Source organism: Eimeria acervulina, genomic scaffold (assembly GCF_000499425.1).
Source record: "Eimeria acervulina Houghton genomic scaffold, Eah_scaff838, whole genome shotgun sequence".
NCBI lineage: Eukaryota > Apicomplexa > Conoidasida > Eucoccidiorida > Eimeriidae > Eimeria > Eimeria acervulina.
Window position 1 is genome coordinate 1 of NW_013549571.1, and position 6,613 is coordinate 6,613.

The window sequence follows — 6,613 nt, forward strand, 5'->3', positions numbered from 1 at the left end:
ATATATATATAGATGGATACATATATGTATATATACATGTGTGTATATATATATTGCTCAGTATTCACCGCATCGTTCTCTAGATTCCTCGAGCTTGGTTTAAATATACACAAGAAATGAATGAATGAGGTAAAATTAAACAAACAAACAAAACAATAAAAAGTTTGTCTTCAACAAGGAGCCAGCAAAGATTAACATGGGTGTGTAGCTCAATGGTAGAGCGGCCGACTGCAGATCGGCAGGTTCATGGTTCAATTCCGTGCGCGCCCTTTTTAAATAATTAATTATATTTTGAAATAAAAGTGTTTTTATTTGTTTTATTTTTATAATTTTCAATTGTTTTTTGTGTTTTTATTTTTTTTAAATGCACATTTTGAAAGAATTTCACGGTTTACTCACGCTGTACTGCAATCGGCCGGTCGGCGCCGCCGACCTGTTTGCTGGCTTTCTTTCATTCTTTTGTTACGTTTTACTTCAATGCAAAAAATAAATAAATTTTATTTTATTTTTTATTTATTTTACCTCATAATATAGCAAAATATTATATATATTTATTGTGGATTTATGACTTTCTCTTGCCTTATTGACTGCGGTCAGCTTGTGTGGTGTGTGATCAGGGCTAAGCTGCAGATCAATAAGAAAAAACCCTAAATCCTAAACCCTAAACCCTAAACCCTTGCAGTATTAACTGGGCTCCAACCGAATTTATACCAATTAACGGGTTTGAGATGAAGAACAACCAGTGGGCTTAGAGTTTAGCGTTAGGGTTGTTTAGTTGTATGAATTCCCTGTGGAGGCTGTACTTGTGTTTAAGATTTAGGGTTTAGGGTCTAATGTTGTTAATATGAACGCGTGCATAATAATACTCTCACTTCTTTGTACGTGCGTAGAAGGGCGCTCCCCCACTATATCCTTGTATATTTAAACACACTTACGCATACATACATGCATGCATGCATGCATGCATGCATACAAATTCAAACTCACCTATGCATGCATGCATGCATGCATGCATGCAGAGGGTATTACCTCTTCAGGGAGTTGTCGCTGTGAAGGTTTCATCTTCATCGAAGCCAGCAAAATAACTCCTTTTCCTTTGCTTCTTAGCTTCAAGTGGCTGAGCGTTGTGTAAAAACAACTGAGGACAATTTTATAGAAAGAAAGTATTTTAATAAAGTATTAATTCAGATGATTGCCTACGGGGTTTATTGAAAGATGAACGAAATAAACGTCATTACGTTTGTTGAAATGTAGCTTTGCAATGGCTGCAACAAAAACAACAAATATTCCTTACTATATTGCAGAAACAAATTCTCTTCAAACACAATATACCAGAAGAATAAATTCTTAATTAGTTCTTCTCTGCTCCTAAGGACAAGCAATTGATAAATAAATAACAGCTAGGAAACAGATATTAAAGCATTATTGCTGCAGACGCTTATAAAAATGTTTTCCTTCAAAAGAAACTCCCCTTCTTGCTCGCTTTCATCTTTTTTTGAGAAGAAAAACAGGAAAAACTGCTTATCACCGCTGCAGGATGTGCAGAGCAGAGGCATAAGCGAGAAAAATCTGCAATATAAATATCGTGAAGGCTGCTGTTTCTCTGCATTATATGGTTAAATTGAATTCCTTTTTCTTATTAAATGCATTATTATAAAACAAAAAATTAAAATGAATGAGTTCAGTTGAGGGAAGTGGGCGTTCTTCGTCTGTTTTCGTGCTGTCTGCACTGTTGGTAAACAAGTGCTCTTTCCTAGAAGAAATTTCTGCACTTTTCTTTTTTCTTTGCATATTCTCAGCGACAATTCGGATATATTATTGATGTTATGCTAATAAAGTTTTAATCATGAGGACTTTTTGCGTGTTTTTTGTTTTTTTCTTGTCGTATTCCACCGTTTCTTCTTTGCACGCAACTCTAGCGACTAGGCAATCTGCTCTCGAAATCCCCTCTCCCCAGACGTTAATTTCAGCGATCTTGCAAGAATTCAAGTAATAAATACAATTATAATTCTAAAAATGAATAGTTTTTTCACTTTTATTTGTAAAGTCAGCCCAAAGTTGAAGTCACTACCGCCCGCGGCCTTCGACGGGTGCCCAGAGTTGAAGTGCAGAAACTTCGTCTAGTTTCTAAAGAACCAGACGGTAAGGGGCGTTAAATACTTCATTTTTCATCAAATAATCACCCTAATAATACTAGTTATAGTAATAATAATAAATAATAATAATAATAGGAATAAGAGAAATCTCGAGCCACTTGATATGCATATAAACCCATAACTAACTGCCGCATTCTTCGCCTTCAGACCAAGAAGAGGAGAATAAATCGCCTCTTGAGGCGTACAGTGATGGAGTAGAAGCGGAGCAGCTGTCTTCCTTGCAAGCAGAAGAGGATATGAATAAAGAGGTAATAAAAGCTTTTCCTACAGACCTTAGGCCAGCCTCCCCCAAAGGAGCTCCTGCTTGCACAGCTAGACGACGAAGAAATGCTAAAAAGTGAGAAGAGAAAAACTGACAGGTTTTAAAAAGAAGAATGCCTATTCAAGCCAACTGCAGGGAGGTCGCTTGAGGAGAAGCGAGAGAAAGAAGAGGTAAGCTAAACGCATGCAATTTGCATGCAGAGCAGTTGTAGCGGTGTCCCACAACCCAATATGATGCAGCTGAATAAGTGCAAGCTGTTTAAATATATTAATCTTCCCCTCTTCATTTAATTGCCTCTCCCCCACAGGAACAGAGAGAAGAAGATGGTGATGAACTCGCCTGATATCAACAACGAGAATAAGCACAAGGAATAAGCCCTTCCGCAAAGACATTCAGCAGCAGTAGCAGCTGCAGCAGGAGCAGCTGCAGCAGTAACATCAACAGCAGCAGCAGTTGCTGCTGCTGCCGTCCATAAGCCGACGACAGCCTTCATCAACCCCCTCAAACCCAGCACAAGTCTTTTAAAAAAGCGAAGAAAAAAGAAAGAAAGGAAGAAAAGAGAAACAGCTGCAACTAAACAAACCCTGAAAATATTTATTATTTCTAGTGCCGCGAGCTACTGAGGCCTTTGAGGCCCCTAGCAGTTCAATACATCAGGGTTTAGGGTTTGGGGTGTTGAACCCTAAACCCTAAACCCTAAACCCTAAAATCAAGAGCAGAAGAAAGGGTAAACCTTTTCTAATTAAGGCAGCAAAAACACTTGGGGGTGAAAATAATAAAGAAGAAAGGAAGGAGACAGCAAAAAAGACAGCAGACTCTCCAGCGCATGCACTTCGTGCCGCAGTAAAACCCTAAACCCTAAACCCTAACCCGTAAACCCCAACCCCGAAGCCCTAAAACCTAAACCCTAAATTGCAACCCCCCAACCCTAAACACTAAACCCTAAACCCCAAACCCAAACTCTAAACCCTAAACCCCAAACACTAAACCCTAAACCCCAAACCCTAAACCCTCGGTTGCTGAACTGCTAGGAGCGTAAGAGGCCCCACTAGCTGGCGAGATTACTATTACTAATAATAAATGTATTTAGGGTTTCTTTATCTGTCCGTGAGCAAAGAATAAAGCCTCCAAGGCTAAACCCTAAACCCTAAACCCTAAACCCTAATGGGCGCGGGAGGACTAAGTCCAGCAGCAACACGCAAGAGCAGCAAAGAGAAGCTAATATATTTTTTGTGTTTTGTTTTGTTTATAATATATAATGAAGACTCTAAAGAAAAAAATGTAGCAAATGTTTAATAAAATATCTTCGTCTCTTCATTCTAGTTAAACCGCCCTCCGTTCTCTCGCTCTCACTTCATCTGAAGTAAGAGCAAGCCAAACATCAGCTGCATCAAATGCTGCTGCTGCTGCAGCTACTGCTGGGGCAGTTGCTGCTGCTGCAGCAGCAGCCTCTCGTGCAGCACCTGCTGGTTGTGCTGCAGCTGCTGGTTCTGCTGCTACAGTAGCAGCAGCAGCAGCTGCTGCTGAAGAGAATGAACAGCAAAGACAAAGAGCGGACAAGGAAAAATGCCAGCGCAAGAACGAGCAGCTGCTGCTGTTGCAGCAGCAGCTGCTGCTGCTGCTGCTACTGTTGCAGCAGCTGCTGCTGCTGTTGTTGCAGCTGCTGCTGAAGCTGCTGCTACTGTTGCAACTGCTGCTGGTGCTGGAACTGTCGCAGCAGCCGCTGCTGCTGCTGTTCCAGCTGCTGCAACCGCTGCTGCTGCTGCCGTTGAAACTGCTGAAGCCGCAGGACTAGCAGCAGCAGCTGCTGCTGGTCCTGCTTAGTCATTGCAGGATAAGACAAGAGAAACAACAAACAAGCGGCAAGAGGAATTCAAGAAGAAATATCAAAGAGCAGCAAACCCGGCGAGTAACACACAAAAAAAAGAAGCCAAACAAAGCAGAGAAAAAACAAAATAAACAACAAAGGACACCTCCTTCCACTTAATCTTTGTTTTTTTCATCTGTTTGTTTGTTTTAATTAATTTGTTTTAATTAATTTATTTTTTTTATATTTTATTTCTGCTGCATTTTCTCTATACACCTCAACAACCCCCTATAACAAGAAGTCCGCAGGTGAAGCCTATGCATTTAAATTGAAGTAAATTAATTTAAATTAATTTAAATGCATTTAAATAGAATTAAACAAAGTAAAATATTATTTTAAAAAGAAATACAGAGATTCTAGATCGCGCTCCGTTAGCGGTCGGGTGTATGGGGAGGTTACAGCTTCTATCTTCCAGTGCATTGTTGTTTGATAGAAATCTTCATCTGCCTTTGCTTGTCTCTTGATTAATTCTACTACAGTATCTATACTCCAGTCATCTTCTTCTCTGGTGTAATCTATTAAAGTTTGTTTAAGAAGAGCAGCAGCAGATCCTTGTCTCTGCAGCACATTTGGTGGGTGTACGACCGCATAATGCGCAGCAAACGGCTGCTGAGAATAAGGGATTGTAAAAGAAGAAACTCGTTCATTATTTGGGAAACCTTTTGAGCATACACCCCGTAAAAATAGGTCAAAATGACGATGAGCAAGATAAATGCTGTTGTTGTAGACAAACATATGCAAAAGAAGAAGAAATAATAGCCAAGCATACACCCTAGGAACCTTGCCTTTTAATTTATCTCCATTGATCCCTTGAATATTAAATTTTGAGACAAATTCATTGAATGTGACGCCTTCTTCATCTTCATCTTCTGCTGCTTTCTCTGCTGCTGCTGCTGCTGCTGCTGCTGCTGCTGCTGTTCCAATTGCAGATTCTCCCTCTGCTGCGGCTTTTATTGCTGCTGCTGCTGCTCTTGCTGCTGCTTCTTTTCTCTTCTTTTCTTTTACTTCTTTTTCTGAAGGTAGCTCAACATCTCTTCGTATACCTAAGAAGGGTACAGGTATACCCGAACGGCTATGCATAGCCTCAAGCCGCTGCAAGAACAATATTTTTTCTGTTGCTGCTCCAAATATCCCGAGCAGCAGCACCGCCGTGAGTACATAATCTCTTAAATCGCTATTCACGTTGTTGTTGCTGCTGCTGCTGCTGCTGTTGTTGTTGCTGTTGCTGGGTACTGGAGGACGAGGGGTCTTTAAAAAGAGCTGCAAATGCTCTCCGAGAAGACGTAAAGGGTTCTTCACTGTCCCTCGACCCTCCTCCCAGGAGAAAGGCACAAAATTATTTACAAATGAGACCTTTACTGTTAAAGAAGCTGACTCCCAAGTGTCTCTCCATCTCGCAGCATTCTCGAGCAGCAAATGCTCGTATGTTGTTATACTTTCTTCATCATAAGGAACCCCTAAGCATAACTTCTCCTTATTAGCTCCAAATTTACCTATAAAATCAGCAACAGCTTCGCTGTGATGCACCTGCTGCATCAGCAGCAGCAGCAACAGCAACAGAAACAACAGCAGATGCTGATGCAGCACCTGGAATAAAGAATTACTCCCGAGCACACGTCTCAACCTAATACCTTTTATAGAAGATGAAGAAGAATATAAATGCTTTAATGATACCTTATTATGCACACAATCAGCAGCAACCTGCTCTTCCTGCTGATGCTGCTGCTGCGCTGCAGCAACGACGCCCTGCATCGTCTCAGGCCTCCTTCCTGCTTCTCAGAAGCAAACAAAAAGAGTTATAAATATAACAACAAGTTTTTAATTGTTTTAATATTATTCTCAAAGAAGAAACAAACAAAAACAATGGCAGCCCTCTCGCCTTAGCTGCTGCTGCTGCTGCAGCGGAGCAGCAATGCGAGCAGCAGACTCCAGGGGGAGCGACAGAGCCCGCAGCAGCATCAAAAGATAGGGTTTTAAATAATTTTTAAGAACAAAATCAAAGAAATATAATTTTAAAAATATATTTAATCAAATTAACAAACAAATTAAACCCCAAAACGATCAAACAAACGAAGAACAAAAAAAAAGAGAAACACATGCTGCTGCTGCCGCCGTAGCCGCAGCAGCAGCAGCAGCCGCAGCAGACGCCTGCTGCTCGTTCTTCTGCTGCTGCTGCTGTCAAAAAAATTGTTTTCTCGTGCATTTATATTTAAAGAAGTCTGTTAATTATTTATTATAAACAATTTACTTAAATAAAATAAATTTTATATCTGTTTATATATTTTCTGCTGCTGTATGCACATCGCTCCCCGTCTCCCCCCCCCCCCC